At 39.8% G+C, this 21,920-nt stretch overlaps 1 protein-coding gene across 6 annotated transcripts in view; it reads left to right on the forward strand.

Annotated features, from left to right (window-relative positions):
- RGS7 (regulator of G protein signaling 7) overlaps positions 1–21,920 on the forward strand; it is a 591,371-nt gene that overhangs the window by 125,511 nt on the left and 443,940 nt on the right. The window lies entirely within an intron of this gene.

A 21,920-nucleotide genomic window follows, 5' to 3' on the forward strand; every position in this document is an offset into this window, starting at 1 on the left:
ATAGTGCTGGGACAATTATATATCCATACAAAAAGCAGTGAATGTAAATCCTTACCTTACACTATACATAAAATTACCTCAAAATGAATAATAGAACTAAACAGAGGAGCAAAAGTTATAAAACGTCTAAAAGAAAACATGGTAGAAAATTTTTCTGATCTTGAGTTAGGCAATGAGTTTTTAGATGTAACACCAAAACCACAATCTTTAAAAGAAACATTGATAAACTGAACTTTGTCAAAATTAAAACCTTTTGCTTTTCAAAAGATAACTGTTAAGAAAACAGCCAAGCCATATCTTGAGAGGAAATATTTGCAAATCATTTATCTGATAAAGACATGTATTCAGAATGCACAGAGGGATCTTACAACTCAATAAGACAAATGATTAATTAGAAAATGGGAAAAGAGGCCAGGCATGGTGGCTCACGCCTGTAATCCCAGCACTTTGAGAGACCAAGGTGGGTGAATCGCTTGAGGTCAGGAGTTCGAGACCAGCCTGCCCAACATGGCAAAACCCTGTCTCTACTAAAACTACAAAAATTAGCCAGGCGTGGTGGTGTGTGCCTATAGAGTTTGAGACCAGCCTGCCCAACATGGCAAAACCCTGTCTCTACTAAAACTACAAAAATTAGCCAGGCGTGGTGGTGTGTGCCTATAGAGTTTGAGACCAGCCTGCCCAACATGGCAAAATCCTGTCTCCTAAAAATGCAAAAATTAGCCAGGCATGGTTAATCAAAATGTGATCTTACCACTAGAGTTCCAGAAAATCATTAAGAGGAAGACACTCCACATTTATAAAGATATTGTTATAATAAATAAATTTTTTATTAGAACTAGAGGGGGTACTATTAATTTTTATCAAATAGACTATTCTATGTCATCAAAAGCCATAAATAGAGGCTCTTTCATTTGTAAAATGAAAAAACAGTGGCAGAGTCCTCCCCAGCTAGCTTCAAGGAGTGTTTATATCATCTCTTGCCCAGTTTTACAGTATATTGTATGAACAAATTAATCAACTAGAAGTCATTTCAGATCTAGTTTCATCAAAGGCAACTTGAGAACATTTTGGCCTGAAGAAAAGGAGAAAAGGGTAGAGAACTTAGGGAGGAGTGATTTCTAGACTAGTCAAGGGAAACAGGAGGGAGTATGACCAACAACCAAAAGAGTTATCATGATCAGAGGTAAAACTTGAAAAGATGAGGAAATATACATTTATAAAGCACTAACTTGCATCTTGATGTCCACTACAATGTCCCTCTCAGTAGACAAATTTGCTCTCTCCTTCTTAGAGCACCATGAGGGGTCCAGAAGCAATATGGGGACAACCAAAGTGTCTGTTTCCTTCCCAAGCTTCCTGCCTCCTCCCGATCTACAAGCACACCTAAGACTGCAGCTGTACTCACGGTCCTAGGACAGAACACTAGGGTGAAAGGGGCCTGGTCCCAGCCTTCTTCCTCTCCTCTCTTTCCCTGCGTCATTGTACTTAATGATTCAGAAAATGCTCAGGCATTGTACAGGCCTTGAGGTTAATGTTTTTGCTCACTCAGAGCACAGAACTGTGAGTCAAAGTGGGCTCCATTGTTGATGGGCCCCATGGCATACCCAGCAACTGTTAGTAGAAAAATTAGTTTTTGTGCCCTGGCCGGGTGTGGTGGCTCATGATAGTAATCCCAGAACTTTGGGAGGCTAAGGTGGGCAGATCAGTTGAGGTCAGGAGTTCAGGACCAGACTGACTAACATGGCAAAACCCGCTCTCTACTAAAAATACAAAAATTAGCCAGGCGTGGTGGCACACACCTGTAGTCCCAGCTACTCAGGAGGCTGAGGCACAAGAATCACTTGAACCTGGGAGGCGGAGGTTTCAGTGAGCCGAGATCACACCACTGCACTTCAGCCTGGGCTATGGAGTGAGACTCTGTCTCAAATAAATAAATAAATAAGTAAATAAATAAATAAATAAATAAATAAATAAATAAAAATTAGTTTTTGTGCCCCAAATTCATCATGTTTTCTGATTATATGGACTCATATTAAGTAGGAATTTCCAAGAAGTATAAGGCAAGGTTAGAAAAGTCAGATTTATATTAGAAGGACAGAATTATTCAGTGAAAAAAAAAAACTTAAATATAAATTGATGGAAGTCATTGGTTTTGTGAACTGATGGACTCCTCCTCTTGTAGCCAGAAGCTGACTGTGGTGCAGTAGCCCTTCACGCCGAACTTCCGAGGTTATCTGTTTCCTGTTATAGATCCTCAACAATATATTTTAACACAGTCCATCTCTATGGTTTTAAGGTAGGAGGCCAAGCCCATTGCTATTCTTTATGTTCAGTCTTTATCTTCATAGATAAGTTTTATGAATGTTCCCGGAATTTCAAGATTTGCACTAGCAAAATGATTTTAAAATAGTTCTGATCATTTCCCGGAAGTTTCTCCTTCACTCTTCCCTGACGGTGTGGCCGATTTCCCAGACCAGTCAAGTTCAATTCGGATGATAAACTGATAAGATGCGTATTTCCCTGGGGGAGGAAAGAAGGAAGTGGACTACTACACCGTTAGAAAAAAGCTCTTTCAATATTTTATTAAACCATCTCTGGTATAACCCCATTTCTGTCTCTTCAAATATTTAGAGCAGCTCAATTAGCTTGAGAAGGCGGTTTCGGAGAGCTTTCAGCTAGTTCATGGCCACAGACAGATGGCACCGGATGACTGGAGTATGGAGGAAGTCTACCCTCTAAATGAGGGCGAGGAGATGTGGAAGCTACACGCGTGAGGACTCTTGGCAAGAACGTAGCTTGTGGCTGCCAAGAATTCAAAGGTCAGAGAAGAGGTTTAGAGATTTCACCACCGTGAGAAGTTTCCCATCGTCTGCTTCCTCGATTCATTTTCTCAGAGGTGTTCTAGCTGCAAAGTGCTGGCATATACCTGCAGTATGAGGGGACTTTTTCTTGGGGAGCAAGGTCTGAACCAGAAGTCCGTGGGCCATCTGTTCTGGCTTTATCAGAAAGTTGGAATGAGGGAAGCAGAGGAGAATTATATCTGAAATCTTTTTAAAGTACCAGGCATTGCATTTTCCAACTTTGTTTTTTAAAACCCCACAAGTTAGGTAGGGTTTTTCCTTCTTTTTTTTTTTAATTTTTTATTTTGATCTAATTTTAGACTTACAAAAAGTTGCAAAAATAGTGCAGAGGTTTCCTATTTACCCCTCACTCAGCTGCTGCTGCTATTAGCATTTTATGTAATCATAGTTGAATAATCAAAACCAGGTAATTAACGTTAGTACGATCCTATTAAACTACAAGCCTGTTCCAAATTTCATTGTTTTATTCATATTTTTCTTTCTCTGTTTTCTTTCTATTTAAAGATAGGGGCACCCAGGCATAAAGTAAACTTACCTCAGGGATATAATCAGCCCAGATCTGATGCCAAAGCATGTGATTTTTTTTTTAACTACCCCGTGCTTGATCTAATATTTTGGAAAGAGCTTCAGACTCCAGCACTCTTCAGGAAATCTAAGTTCTTTTCCTGGATCTGCCTTTATTAACTGTGCATCTGGATCCAAGTCATTTTTCTATGAAACTCAGTGTCCTCACATGTACTTTTATGATCATTTTATTGCTGCATTTATAAGATTCTACTTATGATTCTATCATCTAATTGGGTTTATCTCTCTGTACCTTGGGTTTCTTATCTGTTCAGCGGGCTCAATGCCCATAGTAGTCTTTATGGATAGATAATATAACATTTATTTCAGTCATTTTTTTTATGTGTAACAAACTCCTTTTAACCTAGTGGATTTTATCTATATTTATGTGATTTTGTTGTGCGTACCGTTTCTGTGTGTTAGCAATTTAGACAGGGCATGTTATTTCAGCTCCATGATTTCTAGGGGCTCAGGTGGAAACGTAAATGGCTGGGAGGAGATCACTTCTACAATGATTTCCTCATTCACATGTTTTGGCATTGTGGCCGGGGTGGACAGAACACTGGGCTCACCTGATACTCTATTGACTAGAGCATCAACATGTGGCCTTTTCAAAATAGCAGCGTCAGGCTAGTCAGTCACCTCCATGGTCAGTGGCTTCCCCAGAGCCAGTGTCCCAAGAGAATCAAGCACAAGCCCCATGGCTTTTCTGGCATAGCCTGAGAAGTCACTCAGTGTCACTTTCACCACCACCTCCTGTTGGCTACCAGCAACTCATAAGGTAGCCTAGATCTGAAGAGGGAGGCAAGTCAGAGTTCCCTTCTTGATGGAGGAATGGCAAGGTCACATTGGAGAAGGGCGGGTGGGATGAGAAAGATTGAGGGGGAACACCTACCTTCAGAAAACACAATCTGCTGCAACACTAAGTAAAATCATGATAAGGAGTCCCCAGCCAAATAGAATATTCCCTCAGGGTACCTTCACTTCTGTTTGTTAAGGCTTTTTCTTTTTTTCTGGAGGTGACACAAGGTCTTGCTGTGTTACCTAGGAGTATGGTGGAATGTAGTGGAGCAATCACGGCTCACTCTCTGCAGCCTCAGCCTCCTGGGCTCAAGCAAACCTCCCATCTCAGCTTCTAGGACTACAGGCGCACACCACCATGCCCAGCTAATTGTTCTATTTTTTTTTTTTTGGTAGAGACAGAGTCTCACTGTGTGTCCCAGGCTGGCTTTGAATTTCTGAATTCAAACCATCCTCCCATCTGAGCCTCTCAAAGTGCTAGGATTATAGGTGTGAGCCTATTCGCTCTTGAAAGCAAATAAAACTCTGTCCTGGGCTTTCAGGCTCCGTACCAATTGCCTGCCACCTCAGAGACTTTACCTCTCCCTCTAATTGTTGCCATGGGCTTTTTACCTGTAGATGGATTCCATTACATTCCAGTATTCAGCACTCCCAGACTTTGTCACTTCCAAGCTGGACAACCTGAGCAATCTCTTTAATATCTATGAACCTCTCACTGTAGGCATGAGACAGTCAGGATCCTACAGCCCCCTACAACTCTCATTTTCTCTCAGTGCACGTGTGCACGTGGGTGTATCCTGTACAAGGGTTTTATTTTGCTATGGTAGATTACTCCTTTTCCCCTCTTGACATAAGTGAATTTCAAGGTCCTTGGAGTTCCTCATCAGAGCCAGCCAACCTTCGTATTGTCAGTTCATAATTATTGCTGCTTCAGATCCCAAGTGTGCCTTCTGAAAGCAAAAACCACACATATTTTTATACATTTTAAGGTCCAAATAAGTAACATAAAAAGATGATGAGAATTTTTAATGAAAGCATCAGAGAAAAAAAAAAGGGAGTACCTATTTTCAATTACAATGTAGTTTCTGAAACTTCAGACTTCAGAATTTAAAAAAGCAAAGCCAAAACACCTGTGTGGAGAATAATTTGATAACATAAAGAATTTGGGAAATAGTTATTTCTTATTCCTATCAATGGTGGCAATGGCTTCCTTTTGTCAATTTCTGCTTATGCATCAATGTTCAGCTCGGTGTCACCTGCTCATGGAATGAAGTAGGTCAGATTTCACCACTATGTAAATTCCTAGTACTATTTCTTCTTCTAACACTTACCATCATTGTAATGGAATCAGTCCATTGTTGATTGTCTTTTACCTCTATTTTTGTATAAGATCCATGAGTGCAGGGGTGGTCTGGCTAACTGATTATCTCCTCATTCCTACTACACTGCCTGGCTGCTAACAGGTGCTCAGAAAAGGTGGACTGTATGAAGGAAGAATGTGTAGTACTTCCAATCCTTTAGACTGAGATAGAGATATCACTCTATCCAATCATCCTAACTACCAGACCCTTTGAGATTTGCCTTCTCTCCAGCATGGCAGAAGCAGGTGCCCATAGACAAGAATGCTCCTTCTTCCAGCCTCCTCTCAAACGTTGCACACCAGGACAGTAGGAAGCTTATTGTTTTGCACATTTTGGAAAAGCATTTAATATTCCCGCGGACATTTTATTTGTGTTTTTCACCTAGAGGGTAAGATGGATTTCCTTTTTTTCTTTTCCTTTTTCTAGGAGAACATCTTTCTTTGGCCAATGTTGTTTTCTTCTTTTACAAATGAACATATTAGGGAATTTTTATGAACTTGGGTGCTCTCATCTCCATCACTCTTGGTTTACGATCTAGCTACAGGAAACTGCTTTTGCAGATGCAGCAGTGCCCTCTTGATTGTGTGTAAACTTTCTCCTGGCTCCAAGCCCAAGTTTCAAGTGGTGTTGAAAATGTCAGCTCCCTTGAGTAGGTCTCAACTGTTTAGTACCAAAGGATCAACTTTTTCTTACTCTCACCACTGCTAAATGGCACTCTATTCAGTGGCAGCAAAACAGAGCCAGCTTATCATGGAAACTGCAATTTGAAAGCTGGCATACAGTTCTTGTTTATATCTAGCTCAGGCTGGACTGTTATCACTGTTGATAACTGTACCTAACAAGTTAGAAATAACCAAGCTCAAGAAAGTATTCATACTTTCACCCTCTCTGTCAACATGAACTTTAAGATACTTACTAAGTCATATGCTCAAAAGAGAAGCTTGGTGGAAATATCATAGTCACTCAAAGGCCTGTAATATCTCTCTAAAAGGCATATCAAACATTTCACATCCACAGCCTCCCCATTCATTCATTCATTCATTGATTCATCCAGCCAGTATTTGTGATGCAAACACTATGTACCAAGTGCTGAGGATACAGCAGTGAACGTGAGAAGCGTCGTCTCTACCCTAGTATATCTTGTTCCATTTTATGAGAGAAAAAGCTAAGTATTGAATAAGTATTTGTTTAAAGCTCTTATGCTATCAGCAATGAGGTCAGGTATATTATACCTAAAGAGAGTTGATATATTTGCCACATGTGGGAGAAATGCATAAATTATTTCAGTAATTTAAGACTGATTCTTTTACTTTTCCTTTCATTACAGAGATATATCTAACATGTATTTTGCTTACCACATGTTCTCACTTATAAGTGGGAGTGAAATAATGTGTACATATGGATTCAGAGAGTGGAATAATAGTCATTGGAGACTTGGAAAAGTGGGAGGGTACAAGGGGGATGAGGAATGAGAAATTACTTAACGGATACAATGTCCACTATTTGGGAGATGGGTACACTGACAGCCCAGGCTTCATCACTAGGCAATATATCCATGTAGCAAAACTACACTTGTATCCCTTACATTTATATAAAATTTTTTTAAAAGAAAAAAAACCACATTTTTCCTTGTACATTATCCCTCAGTTATCATGCTGTGAGTGCAGGACCACAAACAACTTTCGTAGGGTCTAGGTCATCTCCAAATCAAACTTTTGTTGAGCATCTATGGTGTGGCAATCACTGAGCTATACTGTGGAGAGAATACCAAAGCGTAGTGGGCCTGTTCAGAAAAGCTTGCCATGGAGAAGATGAGACAATGCAGACTGAACAACTCAACACAATGATTGACTATGGGAGGAGCTAAAGGGGACAGACATGGGCCTTCGTGCTGTCTCAGGAAGTACTCTATCCACTATATGTACTTCGTGATATTTATATTCAAGTAAAGTGAATATCTCAAAGTTAGCCTCCTAGTAAGTTTTCAGTAAACCACAATTGACCAAATTATTGCTGTAGATTTTCTTTAAATTTTATGGTGGGAAGAAATAGACTGCATATCCTGCTAAATGGCTTGGGAAACTATATGTTATTTAAATGTCCATCAATAATAGACTGGATAAAGAAAATGTGCCACATATACACCTTGGAATACTATGCAGCCATCAAAAAGGATGAGTTCATGTCCTTTGCAGGGACATGGATGCATCTGGAAGCCATCATTCTTAGCAAACTATCACAAGAACAGAAAACCAAACACTACATGTTCTCACCCATAAGTGGGAGTTGAACAATAAGAACACATGGACATAGGGAGGGGAACATCACACACCAGGGCCTGTTGAGGGGTGGGGGGCTGGGAGGTGGGATAGCATTGGAGAATTATTTAATGTAGGTGACGAGTTGATGGGTGCAGCAAACCACCAAGGCACGTGTATACCTATGTAACAAAACTGTATGTTCTGCACATGTACCCCAGAACTTAAAGTATAATTAAAAAATAAATTAAAGAAATATATATATGGTATATATATATATTGGTCACCAGTCATTAGACAAGACATTTTATAAAACACTTTTTTTTTTTTTTCGGAGGGACCCAAGATATGTGAGGATAAAATCTTAGGATTAGAATGGACCTTAATGACCATCTAACTTATTCCTATCTTGTGCAGAACCACCATTTCAGTATGTACCTGCACATTTCAATGAATGGAACACTCACCTACATGATAATAGCAACAAAAATACTCAGTGTTTTATACGCATTTACAGAACATATTTTCTCATTAAATTCTAGCAACCCTGCTAGTTTTCAGAAAAGCTCTAATTATTAGAAGGTCTTCTTTATACCAAACAGAATTTTCTTTTTCTTTTTTTTTTTTTGCAATGTCTAATTTATGATCCTGATTTAACCCTCTGGACAAAGGGAGAACAGGCTAATTCCTCTTTCACGTGACAAACTTTACAATATTTGAAGGCGCTATTATGTTCTCTTTCTTTAATCGTTCCTTCTTTTTTAGCATTGCCTTTCTGGGATCTAACCCTTCCTTTCTCTTCCACTTATTCGTGCTTGCCAGGCTTTCCAACAACCTACTTGCTCCTCTCTGAACACAATTTTACTATCTTCTTCTTTAAACTGGGACTCTGGGAATTGAATGCAATATTTCAGATATCTGAGCAGCAAGTTGCACAGTGTGATTCTTACTTATTTTGATCAGGACATTTTATCAGGACAAATCGTGGCAAATCAGGACATTTGCCAACCAGGGACATCCACATGGCCTTAGTATGAATGGGAGGTAAACTTTCATTGTGTTAAGCTACTGAAATTTGTGGTTGTGATTGTTATAGCTGCCAGCATTACTTGATGTAACTAACATAGCAGACGTTGAATGAGATGGTTGTTAATTTCCCTTTATCGTTGACATTCTAAAGCAGTGGTTCTCAATTATAGTGGTTCTCGATCTATAGCAGGTTCTCCTGCTAAATGGCTTGGGAAACTATATGTTATTTAAATGTCCATCAATAATAGACTGGATAAAGAAAATGTGCCACATATACACCTTGGAATACTATGCAGCCATCAAAAAGGATGAGTTCATGTCCTTTGCAGGGACATGAATGAAGCTGGAAACCGTCATTCTCAGCAAACTATTGCAAGAACAGAAAACCAAACACTACATGTTCTCACCCATAAGTGGGAGTTAAACAATGAGAACACATGGACATAGGGAGGGGAACATCACACACCAGGGCCTGTCAGGAGGTGGGGGGCTTGGGGGGGGATAGCATTTTCTTTAGGATAATGGGAGGTATTACAGGTTAGAGTTGGGAGCATGGGCTGTACTCCTTAGCTGTGTGACTTTGAGCAAGTTACCTTAATCTCTGTTTGAGCTTTGCTTCTCTCATTTAAAATGTGAGAATCATAATATTTATGGAAGAGTTTTATTGTGAGAATTTAGCAAGGTAGTAAGATAATGCATGTATCCTCTTGGTACTATTAATAATAACAATAATTATATAGCTCAAGAGCTCTGCTTTGAGGCCAGAAAATCATACCATTCATCCAGATGAAGCCTTTCACCAACAGAACCCTCTTGGTTTCTCTTATCCATGAACTTTTAACTCTGGTCTCAGTCATCCTGTAGAACAGTAGTTCTTCACATTATCGACATATTAGAATCACCTGGAGAGAATTTAGAACTTCCAGTGCCTGGGCTATACCTCAGAAACCAATGAAATCATAATTTCGGGGTGAAGACCAAGTATGAGTACTTTTTCAAAGCTTTAAGATTTTTTTATGCACAGCTGAGTTTGAGAACCACTGCTTTAGAATGTCAGCGATAAAGGGAAATTAACAACCGTCTCATTCACCATTTGCTATATTAGTTAGATCAAGTAATGCTAGCAGCTGTAACAATCACAACCACAAATTTCAGTAGCTTAACACAATGAAAGTGTATTTCCCATTCATGCTAAGTCCATGTGGATGTCCCTGGTTGGCAAGAGGACTTCCAACAAAGAAACCCAAATTCTTTCCTCATTCTTAAGAGTTCTTCCTAGAAATTCATTGTATTAGTCAGGGTTCTCCAGAAAAACAGAACCAATAGAATACGGGTATGTCTATGTGTGTGTGTATAAAGTGTATATGTGTGAGTATAAAATATATGTGTGTGTGTATAAAGAGAGAGAGAGAGAGAGAAAGGAAAGAAATATTTATTTTAAGGAATTGGCTTATGTTTATGGAGGCTAGCAAGTCTATAATTTATAGAATAGGCCAGAACTTTGGAAACCCAGAGAAGAGTAGATGTTTCCATTCAAGTTCGAAGGGCATCTCCTACAGAATTCTTTCTTCGGTTGGGGGTCAGTCTTTTGTTATATACAGGCCTTTAACTGATTGGATGAGGCACATTCTTGTAGGCAATCTGTTTTATTCAAAGCCCACTGATGTGAATGTTAATCTCATTCAAAAGTACCTTCACAGAAACGTCCAGAATAATGTTTAACTACTTATCTGGGCATTGTCGCCCAGCCAAGCTGACACATAAAATTAACTATCACAGTCATGTATGGGTAGGCTTCATTGACCAGCTCTGGATGTGATATTTACATCTGCCCGTATTCCACTGACTATTCTCAGTCACGTCCCTATATCCATGGACAAAGGAAGCTGGGAAATGTTCAGGCACATGCTCAGGAAGAAAGGAAACAGGTGGGTGAGCATCTCGCCAGTCTATGCCACATCTGCATTTTTAAGACATGGAGACAGAAATATTTGCTCTCATTAAATGATAGATTTGCGTACTTATTTCTTCTTTTTTAAACTGAAGTGCAGAACCTAATCTTTGTCTAATTTTTTAGCTTAGATTCATGTCTCTTTCTTTTTCTTTCTTTCTTTTTTCCCCTTCCTTCCTTCTTTTGTTTTCTTTTTTCTTTTCTTTCTTTCTTTCTTTCCCTCCCTTCCTTCCTTCCTTCCTTCCTTTCTTTCTCTCTCTCTCTCTTTCTTTCTTTCTGTCTGTCTGTCTTTCTTTCTTTCTTTCTCTCTCTTTCTTCCTTTCTTCCTTTCCTTTCTTCCTTTCATCTCTCTCTCTCTGTCTGTCACCCAGGCTGGAGTGCAGTGGTGCAAACATAGCTCACTGCAGCCTCAAACTTCTTAGCTCAAGCCAGCCTTCCTGCATCAACCTCCCAAAGTGCTGGGATTATAGGCGTGAGCCAACCTGCCTGGCCCATGTCTCTTTTTTATTGCAAAAGAACCTTAATTATTAATATGATTGTAAAAGTATTAATAATACTAATAATTACATGTCATTATAGGAAGAGTCCACCTGCCCCAAGGTTAGAGCAGTTCTTCTGATAACCCAGGAGTGTTTGTAAAGAAAGCTGTAACCAACCCACATAATTACAGCCTAGGATTTCTTTCCCAGTATTTTCTTTCTTAAAAAAAAGGAGAAGGGGAGGAAGGGTGACAGGAAGGAAACATAATTTTCTCTCAGTGATAGACTTTAGTTTCAAAAGTTCTTAACCCTGGCTCTACATTAGAATTATCTGGGGAGCTTTAAGAACATTCTGTGCCTGGACCCTATCTCTCTAGACATTGTGATTTAATTGGCCTGCAGTATGGTTCAGGCGTCGGTATTTTTAAAAAGATCTTTAAGTGAATGCAACCAGGGCTAATAATTACTTCTTTAGATCTCTAGGTTTATGTAACAAGGGTAAGAATTCCTTACTTAGGCCAAGATTGTTTCTTTGAAAAGCTTCTTTTATTAGCAGAGTTAAAATCTGGAGTTGCAAATTTGGGTATTTATTTAAATAACAAATACATTTTCTCCATGGTCTTTTCAAGTAAGCAACATAACAAAATGAAGCAGACCATATAGCAGTCAGGTGAAGAAAAACTAGATGATAGAAGCTCTGAAGTAGAAATTTACTTCCTATTTACAAATTAGGTTAGAGATTAGCAAATCCTGTGGTATCATGTGCAACAGAAACAGACAATATGGATTGTCACAGAAACAGCAATTTAGGATCTAGGTGATTTTGTTGAAGAAGCCCAAAGCAAGCCATCTGCTTCCTTGATTGGCATGATCCTTCCAACTGGTGGCTTTGAGATTCAGCTAAACCAAGAATGAAAAATTTTTGACATAATGTTTACATTTCTTAAGCTTTTAAAATAGGGGCATAATGTGAGTAAAGATATGTACCTTGTGAATAAAGGCTTAACAAAGGAATGCTTTCTTTCCCCTTCTGCATGAAAATTTGACCTTATCTTTCTAGCTCTGTTTCTCTGCAAACATACAAAGGTGGTATGTTTCAACTTTGTCACTAGGCAACATTGTAAAGTGACCCCTGATTGGTACTAATGGGTGTCATTCCTGTACTGGGTGACCTATAAATACCTGAAAGGAAGCCATAACTCTGACCGTCTCAGACTGTGACTCGGGTAACTGGCACATCTCTAGTGGGGTCCCTGCAAGCTCTGTGTATTAGTCCGTTTTCATGCTGCTGATAAAGACACACCTGAGGCTGGGCAATTTACAAAAGAAAGAGGTTTAATTGGACTTACAGTTCCATGTGACTGGGAAAGCCTCACAATCATGGCAGAAGTCAAGGAGGATCACGTCATGTCTTATATGGATGGCAGCAGGCAAAGAGAGAGAGCTCGTGCAGGGAAACTCCTCTTTTTAAAACCATCAGATCTCATGAGACTTATTCACTACCACAGGAACAGCATGGGAAAAACTTGACCTCATGATTCAATCACCTCCCACCGGGTCCCTCCCACAACATGTGGAAATCCAAGATGAGATTTGGGTGGGGACACAGCCAAACCGCATCACTATGTCTATGAAGTTATTACAAGAGATGTGAGGCATGTAGCTTTTAAGTCATGATGCCCTCACACCAGCTGGATGTGAGCCTTGTAGCTCCTGACAGTGGGTGAACTACTGCAAAACTCCCCCAGAAAGCAGAGCACTTAATGCCTTTCCTGCTGGCAAGCTGCCTCTCTTGTCCTATAGCTTCTTAGCCAATGGTTCTCAAAGTGTGGTTCCCCAGTCCAGCAGCAGCAGCATCCCCAGAAAACTTGTTAAACATTCTAATTATGGGAGTTCAAGACCAGTCTTGCCAACATAGTGAAACCCCATCTCTACTAAAAATACAAAAAAAAAATTAGCCAGGTGTGGTGGCGTGTGCCTGTAATCCCAGCTACTCGGGAGACTGAGGCAGGAGAATCACGTGAACCTGGGAGGTGGAGGTTGCGGTGAGCCGAGATTGTGCCATTGCACTCCAGCCTGGGTGACAGTGTGAGACTCCGTCTCAAAAAACAAACAAACAAAAAATTGTAATTCTGGGACCCCCCCTCTTAAGTCTAAGGAGTCAGAAACCCAGGGGAAGGGGAAAGGACCCAGAGCAGCAGTCTGTTTCAACAGCCCCTCTAGGTGATTCTGACACAGGCTCAAGTGTGAGAGCCATTTCTCTGAGTGAACCCAATATCAAATGCAACTTATGTGGAGTTGAGTGTTTAGCTGAACACACAAAAATGATTTTCTCTGTTAGGCACTGTGTGTTAATTATACTCTAAAATACGTTAGGGAAATGCACTCACCTTCCCAATGGATGTGAAGTGCTTTCAGCATTTACTGGGGGCTCCGTTTGACAGGTATTGTACAGATAATAATAATATAAGGTTAGAGATATGGTTCCTATTTTGGTGAAACTCACTGAGAATAAATTTTACATATTAAATTCCATTTCCCCTAAAACAAAGATTCTCATCTGGACAAAGGGAAGGAAGGGAGGTGAAAAAAGATACTCGGGGCTCTTTTGCAGGAAACACATCTGTGCCCTTCCTCCTTAGAATCTGTCAGAATTTGAGGGTGAGGAAGAACATCATGCAATTACACACACACACACATATCCACATGCACACACATGAACACAGACACACAAATATATCTATTTATGTATAGTTTCACCAGATATTTGATTCTCAGATGAGTCATCTTTTTATTAATGCTTCAAGATCTAGAAAGAAATACACCAGCTACATAGTTAGCTTTGCTTCTTTGAGTTTTGGAACTTGCAAAAATTGATTGAAAGCCTCCTGAAAGGTTCTCCTGCAAGAGAGAATTCTTTATTGTCAGTTTTCAGTGCTACCCTCTTGTGCCAAGTTTAAATGCTCTTGAATGGCCTGATCTGAACTGGCTCTGGTTTGAGAGAAAGGCAATTAGCTTATGCTTAACACATACATAGTTAAATGAGTAATTGGTGCCAACCGTGTGATTGGATAGCCCTTTAGATTTAATTAGAACCTTGATTTTTGCCAGTGAGCCACTTGAAAAGGTAAAAGGAAAGTCTAAAACGTGCATTTAGAAGGCTTTTGTTGGCACAGTGGATTTTCAGTCTTGGTGGAGTCTCTTGCTGATCCTATTATGGGGTGTTTTGAAATCATTTGGGTTTTAATTGAGGGAAATTTTTGCCAGTAGAATGAATTGCCATGACAGGGTCACAATACAAATCTGCCTTTGCACCCCTACTTCCTGGATGACTGGAGACTCATAGTTTTAAGTGACCCCAACTGAATTAGTCTGCTCAGCTGCCACAGCAAAAACCACAGGTTGGGTAGCTTCAACAACAGACATTTATTTTCTCACAGTTCTGAAACCTAGAAGTCCATAATCAAGGAGCCAGAAAATTCTGTTTCTGGTGAGGGGGTCCCTTCCTGGCTCATAGCAGGTGGCCTGCTCACTATGTCCTCACGTGGCCTTTCCTCAATATGTGCGCCTGGAGAGAGAAAGCAAGCTCAGTGGCTCTTCCTATAAGGACACCAATCCTATCGGATCAGGGCCCCACCCCTATGACCTCATTTAACCTCCATTACTTCCCTAAAGGCCCCATGTCCAAATACAGCCACACTGGAGGTTAGAACTTCAACATATGAATTTGTGGTAGGACACAAATGTTCATTCTACAACACCAACTCAGCTGAAAATGCTGTAAGGGCAATTAACAATAATGAAATGGCTCAAATACCTAAGCAATCAGCGATAGCTATCAGAGTTGCTGGATTCAGGTTTAACTGACATTGTCAGGACTCTGTCCTATATTTCTCAGCATTGATTTTCATTCTTAGGCAGGCTGTCTTCAAGAGATGACAAGATGGCCATACCAGTTCCAAGTTTATATTCTACTGTCTACCTCAGTGAAAAGAAAACTTTATCTTACCAATTATTTCATTCAGATTCCCAGGATTATATCTCTTTCTGTTTGTTTGGGCCACAAACTCATTCCTAAATCAATTACATTGAGAAGAAGACCAAGTGGTCAGACCTGGATTATGTGACCAGAAAAAAGAGTTGGGATAGACATGTTCAATAGCGTGAATAGGGAATAAAGAAGGAAAAGTAATGCAAAGAAAACCATATATTTTCTTAGAAGAGCAGGCCTTTCCCCAGAAAACTCTATCTCTCTTCCCACAAATATAACTGGTGTTGAGTAGGATACTGTTTGGGTTGGTAAAAATGTTTTTCTAAAAGTGAGCTGGGTTTACAGTCACGCCATGAACACTGTTTAAAAACTTAGTTACAATCATTCAGTACCAAATCAGGTATATTTTAAATTTATAAGATGAAACGCCATGTTTTACCTCTTTTTATTCTCATTTTTCTTTCTTTTTTTTATTTTTATTTTTATTTTTATTTATTTATTTTTTTCTGAGACGGGGTCTCGCTTTGTCACCCAGGCTGGAGTGCAGTGGCACCATCTCGGCTCACTGCAACCTCTACCTCCCAGGTTCAGCCTATTCCCCTGCCTCAGCCTCCCAGGTAGCTGGGATGACAGGCACATGCCACCACGCTCGGCTACGTTTTTTTATATTTTAATAGAGATGGGGTTTCACCATATTGGCCAGGATGGTCTCGATCTCCTAACCTCGTGATCTTCCTGCCTCGGCCTCCCAAAGTGCTGGGATGACAGGCGTGAGCCACCGCGCCCGGCCTTTATTCTTACTTTTCAGTGTTCATTGAGGTTCAGTGAGGTTTGTCTATTTTTTGAAAACAATTTTGTTCACTCATGGTTACACATTAAACCAATGGAGCACTCTGGTCTTGGAGATGGTAGAAGTGCTTGTATAAGATTAAGCCTTCTACTGATAGCAATTATAAACCCTGGGGAAAAATAGAAAGAGAATTTTCAAGTTAATGAAAGCAACCAAATGCAGATGGAATTAGAGGGCATTTAACGCTTCAAACAAGGGAATGACATTGGTTAAGATACACACTGTTTTCCCCTACGAGGACTTCCCGAATAATATCTCTTGGGTGGCTAGAACTGAGGCCAAAAAAAATTTTTGAAGTCCTATTTGCCTGAGGAGTCAGAAAGGAAGTTTAGAACAGCCAGAGCAGCTGGAAACTGGGGAAGGAAATACTAGAAAAGAGAGAGACATAGAAGGAGGGGTTGCACAATATGAACATAAACTCCTCTCAAGTCCTTGGTTGACTCCTGACCTGCTCATTTATTTGGGAAATAGTCAAGGAGCCCGAGAGGAAACCAACAGTCAGAAGGCTGAAAGAGCCTAACAGAGATTTCAACTACTTCCTGGTGCTAAGAGCCGGCGTTTGAAGTATGAGTCCCGTGAAGTTAGAGGGCATTGATAACTATGTTGAACTTTTCACTGAAAACCTATAAGGGCCACTCCTAGTAATAAATACCACGTATCAAGACTGAGAGATTTGCCCTAACACTAAGGGCATAACTAAAATAGACATATCCTCATGAAACACATCAAGTCTCAGCATAGTCAGGGTGATTCATTAGTAATTTAATTGCCTGCTAGTACAAGACTCAATACTCTTCAAAGAGAGATAATGGATTCTAAAATTTTACAATGAATCATCCACAGTGCCACTATACAATCAAAAGTTATTTTGACCAGGGCACACTAAAAATTATTAGACATAGTCAAGAAAAAATAATTTTACAGAAATATTTCTGATATTGGAGTTAGCAGACAAGTACTCTAAATTAACTATGATAAGCACATAAAGAATCCATAGGAAAAAGTAGATATAATGGTTAAAGTTATAGTATCCATAGTTAGGATAAAGAATTGGGGAACTTCAAGAAAAATAAGAAAAATTTAAAAATAAAGCAAATGTAAATCTAAGAACTGAAATATATAATAGATGACGCTTTAAAAAATGTACTGGATGAGATTAACAGCAGACCAGACACAACAAAAGAAGCAGTTTATTTGGTCACAAATCAATAGAAATTACCTAAAATGAGTCACAAATTTAAAAAAGGATTTTAAGAATAAACACATTCTCAATGATCTGAGGGACAGTATAGAGTGATCTGATATACTTTTATCTGTAGTCCTTGATGAAGAGAAGAGAGAAAATGAAGAAAAAAATAGTTGAAGAAATTCTGGCTGAAAATTTTCCAAATTTGGCGTAAAACAGTCGCCCACAGATTCAAGAATCTCAGTCAGTAAAGAAAACCACACCTTAAGCAGATCTGCTGAAGTCCAAAGGTTGAAAGAAAAATTTAAAAGTCAGCCGAAGAAAAAAAAAAACATTATATATTGAATAAAAATGACAAGAATTGTTTAAGCTAGCTTATACAATTGACATGTCATTGGATAATTGAGACCAGGCAACATGGAGTGATAAGTTTCTAGGGCTGAAAAAAATGCCTTGTCAGTCTAGAATTCTATATTAAAGAAAATAATGTTTTTAAATTGAAGGCATAATAAAAAAAATTAAGATAAATAAAAACCGAGAGAATTTGTTGCTGACAGGTCTATAACATGAGAAATGCTCAAGGAGGGGGTCTTCAGGCTGAAAGGAAATGATACCAGATAGAAAATGAGATCTACTGGAGAGGCAAGTAAAAGACATTGTTAATACATAGATAAATATAAAGGCTATTTTTCTTGCTGGGCATGGTGGCTCATGCCTGTAATTCCAGCACTTTGGGAGGCCCAGGGGGGAGGATCGCTTGAGTCCAGGAGTTTGAGACCAGCCTGAGCAACATAGTGAGACCCTGTCTTTACTAAAAGTAGAAAAAATTACCCAGGCATGGTGGCACACACCTGTAGTCCCAGCTAATTGGGAGGCTGAGGTGGGAGGATTGCTTAAGCTTGGGAAGTCAAAGCTGCAGTGAGCAGTGATTGCACTGCTACACTCCAGCCTGGGCATCAGAGTGAAAAAGAGTATTTTTCTTTTTAAAAAATTATTTAAAATTAACTGAATCTTCATACCTGATAATGTACATTAATGACAAAGTATTGTGGAGTTTATAATCTAGGTAGAAGTAAACTTTAGCTACAACGAAAGGATTGTGAAGTCTGTACATGAAATTACACTGTAAGAAGTTCTTACATTATATATCAAGTGGTCTAATGTTAATTCAAAGTAAACTGCTAAGTTAGGAATGCATATCAGAGTCACTAGGGTAACAAGTAAAAGACTAATACAAAAAAGAGCACCAAAAATTCCACGGAGATGTTGGGTGTGACTGTGAGCAAGCAGGTGGGATGCTGACTAGTTCTTAGGCAGACTTCAAAGACGTTCTGCCGTTTCCAGTTCTACGGCCAGCTTTCACCTCCTGTCATATTTGGTTCGCTTTTACATGAGTTCCGACAGCCTGAGTCAGCTAACTTGAAAGGAGATTCGCATTCAGAATTTGTTCTGATTTGTTTGTGATGAACATAAAGTAATGACTAGAGCAGAAGGTGTTTCATATGCTGTGCTACTGCCAGTGAGATTTATGGTCAGTCATGACACTGCAGAGTCTCATACCCAAGGACATGCTTGTGAACAAAACATTATCTATCAGTGAGTCGTCATCCTTTGGAAGCATTCTAATAGACAGATGACACAACACCCCAAATGTGTTCTGAATCAGCACCATCAATGCAGAGCCCACTGCGTTTGTCTGAAGGTTATTCTCAGGTACATCTCACAAGCAGGTTGGCAATCATTGAGGATGAATAGAAAGCAAAACGAAACACACGCACAAGGACACTCAGATTGATGTAAAGGATCAGTCCATTTTCCCTGTGACTGATTTCAGGGACTTTGAGAAAAAGTCAAAGAGTTACCATCTAACCGGAGCTGTGGCCCACACAGCAGTGGGAGGAGGTGTGGCTTATGAAAGAGACATCTGTGATCTGGAACACAAAGCTGTCCTACAACAACACGGAAGCCCTACTTATGTTCCAGGGCAGGCCATTCATTCATTAGACAGAATGTAGGGGACACCCTGCTGGTGAGGTGGGCACCTTGGGCAAATGGCTGAAATTCTGGGACTCTTGATTTCTTCAATTGAAATGAGAGATGGGTCTGAATGATATCCAAGGTCCCTGAGATTCTCATTCAGTGCTGCAGTCAGATGCAACTGAGTACTACCCTCCTGTGCAGACAGCTAGGAGCTTCCTGCTGTAAGCCCACCTTTTCCTCCAACTCTCCTACCCTGGCAGCTTCAGATTCAGCTTTTATTCACACCACAGGACTGGCTACATAATTTATGAGGTCCAGCACAAAATAAAAATGCATACGCTAATAAGAATTTCAGGATGGAAACAGCAGAGCATTAAACCAAGCACAAGGCCCTTTAAGCTTGGAACCGTGTGTCACCGCTCAGGTGACACACCCACAAAGTCGACCCTGTTCCTGGGTTTTGGATACAAACACTTGACTAGTGATACTGATTATTCTAAATGACAAAGAGGCAAATATTACATATCTGATGTTGGAATATTTATAAACCATAGGTGAATACACTTCCTTCAGTGTATCCAGTTATTATGTGTGTATTTGTTATTATTACTCAATTAGTACATGTATTCAACTATTACACATGTAATAATTAACTGTTATTTATTAATTATAATTGAATAATTTATTATTCAATTATTACATGTATAATAAATGAATACATATAATAATTGAATAATAATCATTAATAATACACATGTAATAATAATGGATTGGTAATGATTAATGGGTGAATACACTCATTCAATTAATAATGTAATTGTTAGTAATGATATTGATTATTTATACTTGTATAACTTGTCACCGTACACAGAATGCTTTTCACCTAACGCAATTATATTGGAGTTTTAGAATCTTGTGAAAAATAAAATTGTTTTCCACATTAGGAAACTGAGGCATTGAGACAGACCATGATTCAAATCCGTTTTTGTTTTAACTCTTTGTCCAGTTTCCTTTCTATGATACCATAACGCCTTGCTACATCAATGCCTTGGACTGTTTTTTAAGCTTGATGAAACATACAGACTTCCATTTAGAAACTTCAAAGTGCTCGAAGTTCAATTCCTTGTAGAAGATTGATTTGACAGGTTTTTATAAACAGGACTGGTGCTGCAGCTAGAAAATTAGCCTCAATTCAGCCAACCTTTATGAGTACCAACTATATACTAGGTCTTTGGTGATGTCCTCTTTTGTCAGGTACAGAGGACACTTAAAGGAAAGGCTTTTGTCTCACCACCTCGTGTTGCTCACTACTCCAGCTAGGGTGACGGTGACAGGTCTTCAGTTGCCACAAAGCTCAGGGATTTCTAAGCCTCACAATGAAGTTGCTGTTTCCGAAATAAAATGGCATGGTTCCCACATAATATGAGACTCTTATCTGACTAATATTGTGCTATGCCTGCCTTTCATTTCATGATGGAGTCTGGGTGGGCAGGGGATAGCCTAGTGAATAAACAGTGCAATGGCGCCATCTCAGCTCACTGCAACCTCCCCCTCCCGGGTTCAAGTGATTCTCCTGACTCAGCCTCCCGAGTAGCTGGGATTACAGGCAAGCGCCACCACACCCAGATAATTTTTGTATTTTTAGTAGAGACAGGGTTTTACCATGTTGGCCAGGCTGGTTTTGAACTCCCCACCTCAGGTGATCCATCCTTCTCGTCCTCCCAAAGTGCTGGGATTACAGGCATGAGCCCCACACCTGGCCAATATTTACTAAATTTTATGGAAACACTTAGAAGTACAGGTGGAGGCCTTTTCAGAGGACATTTAGTTTGGTTACCACAATTGACCTCTAGCCTTAAATTTTCTTATGTTGATCTATTACCAAAAGAGTATCTGCAGTTTATTCCTTATAGACTCACAGAGTAGAGATCCGGGGAGGTCCCTTCGCCCTGTGTCATCTGATTTCAGCCACTGCCTGCACATCCTCAGTGAGGCATGATTCCCATCTCACAAAGCAATCCCACTAGAAAGCTTTGCTTTTTATTGAGCTTCTATTTATTCTTTTCCACATCTAATCTTTGTACTTTGTAATCTGGGAAAGTCATAGTAAATATTCCATGGAATGTGTTTGCTATTATTTTCATGGCCACACTCCGAAGCAGCAGGGCATATGTTTCATGCTATTTAAACTGAACTTTACGAAGGGTTTGAAGTCCTCACTCAAACTCTCATGTTCTACCCTTCTTTCTGTTATTTAGCCATAAATCCATCAGACTTTTCCATTCATTGTTCCTCTTTAAAAATGGTTGCATTCCTGGAGCCTGGCGTGGTGGCTCACGCCTGTAATCCCAGCACTTTGGGAGGCTGAGGTGGGTGGATCATGAGGTCAGGAGTTTGAGACCAGCCTGGCCAACTTGGTGAAACCCCGTCTCTACTAAAAATACAAAAATTACTGGGGCATGGTGGTATAAGCCTGTAAGCCCAGCTAGTCAGGAGACTGAGGCAGGAGAATCACTTGAACCCGGCAGGCAGAGGTTGCAGTGAACCAAGATAGCACCACTGCACCCCAGCCTGGGCAACAGAGCGAGACTCCATCTCAAAAAGAAAAA

The sequence above is a fragment of the Pan paniscus genome, chromosome 1, assembly GCF_029289425.2.
Source record: "Pan paniscus chromosome 1, NHGRI_mPanPan1-v2.0_pri, whole genome shotgun sequence".
Classification (NCBI taxonomy): Eukaryota; Metazoa; Chordata; class Mammalia; order Primates; family Hominidae; genus Pan; species Pan paniscus.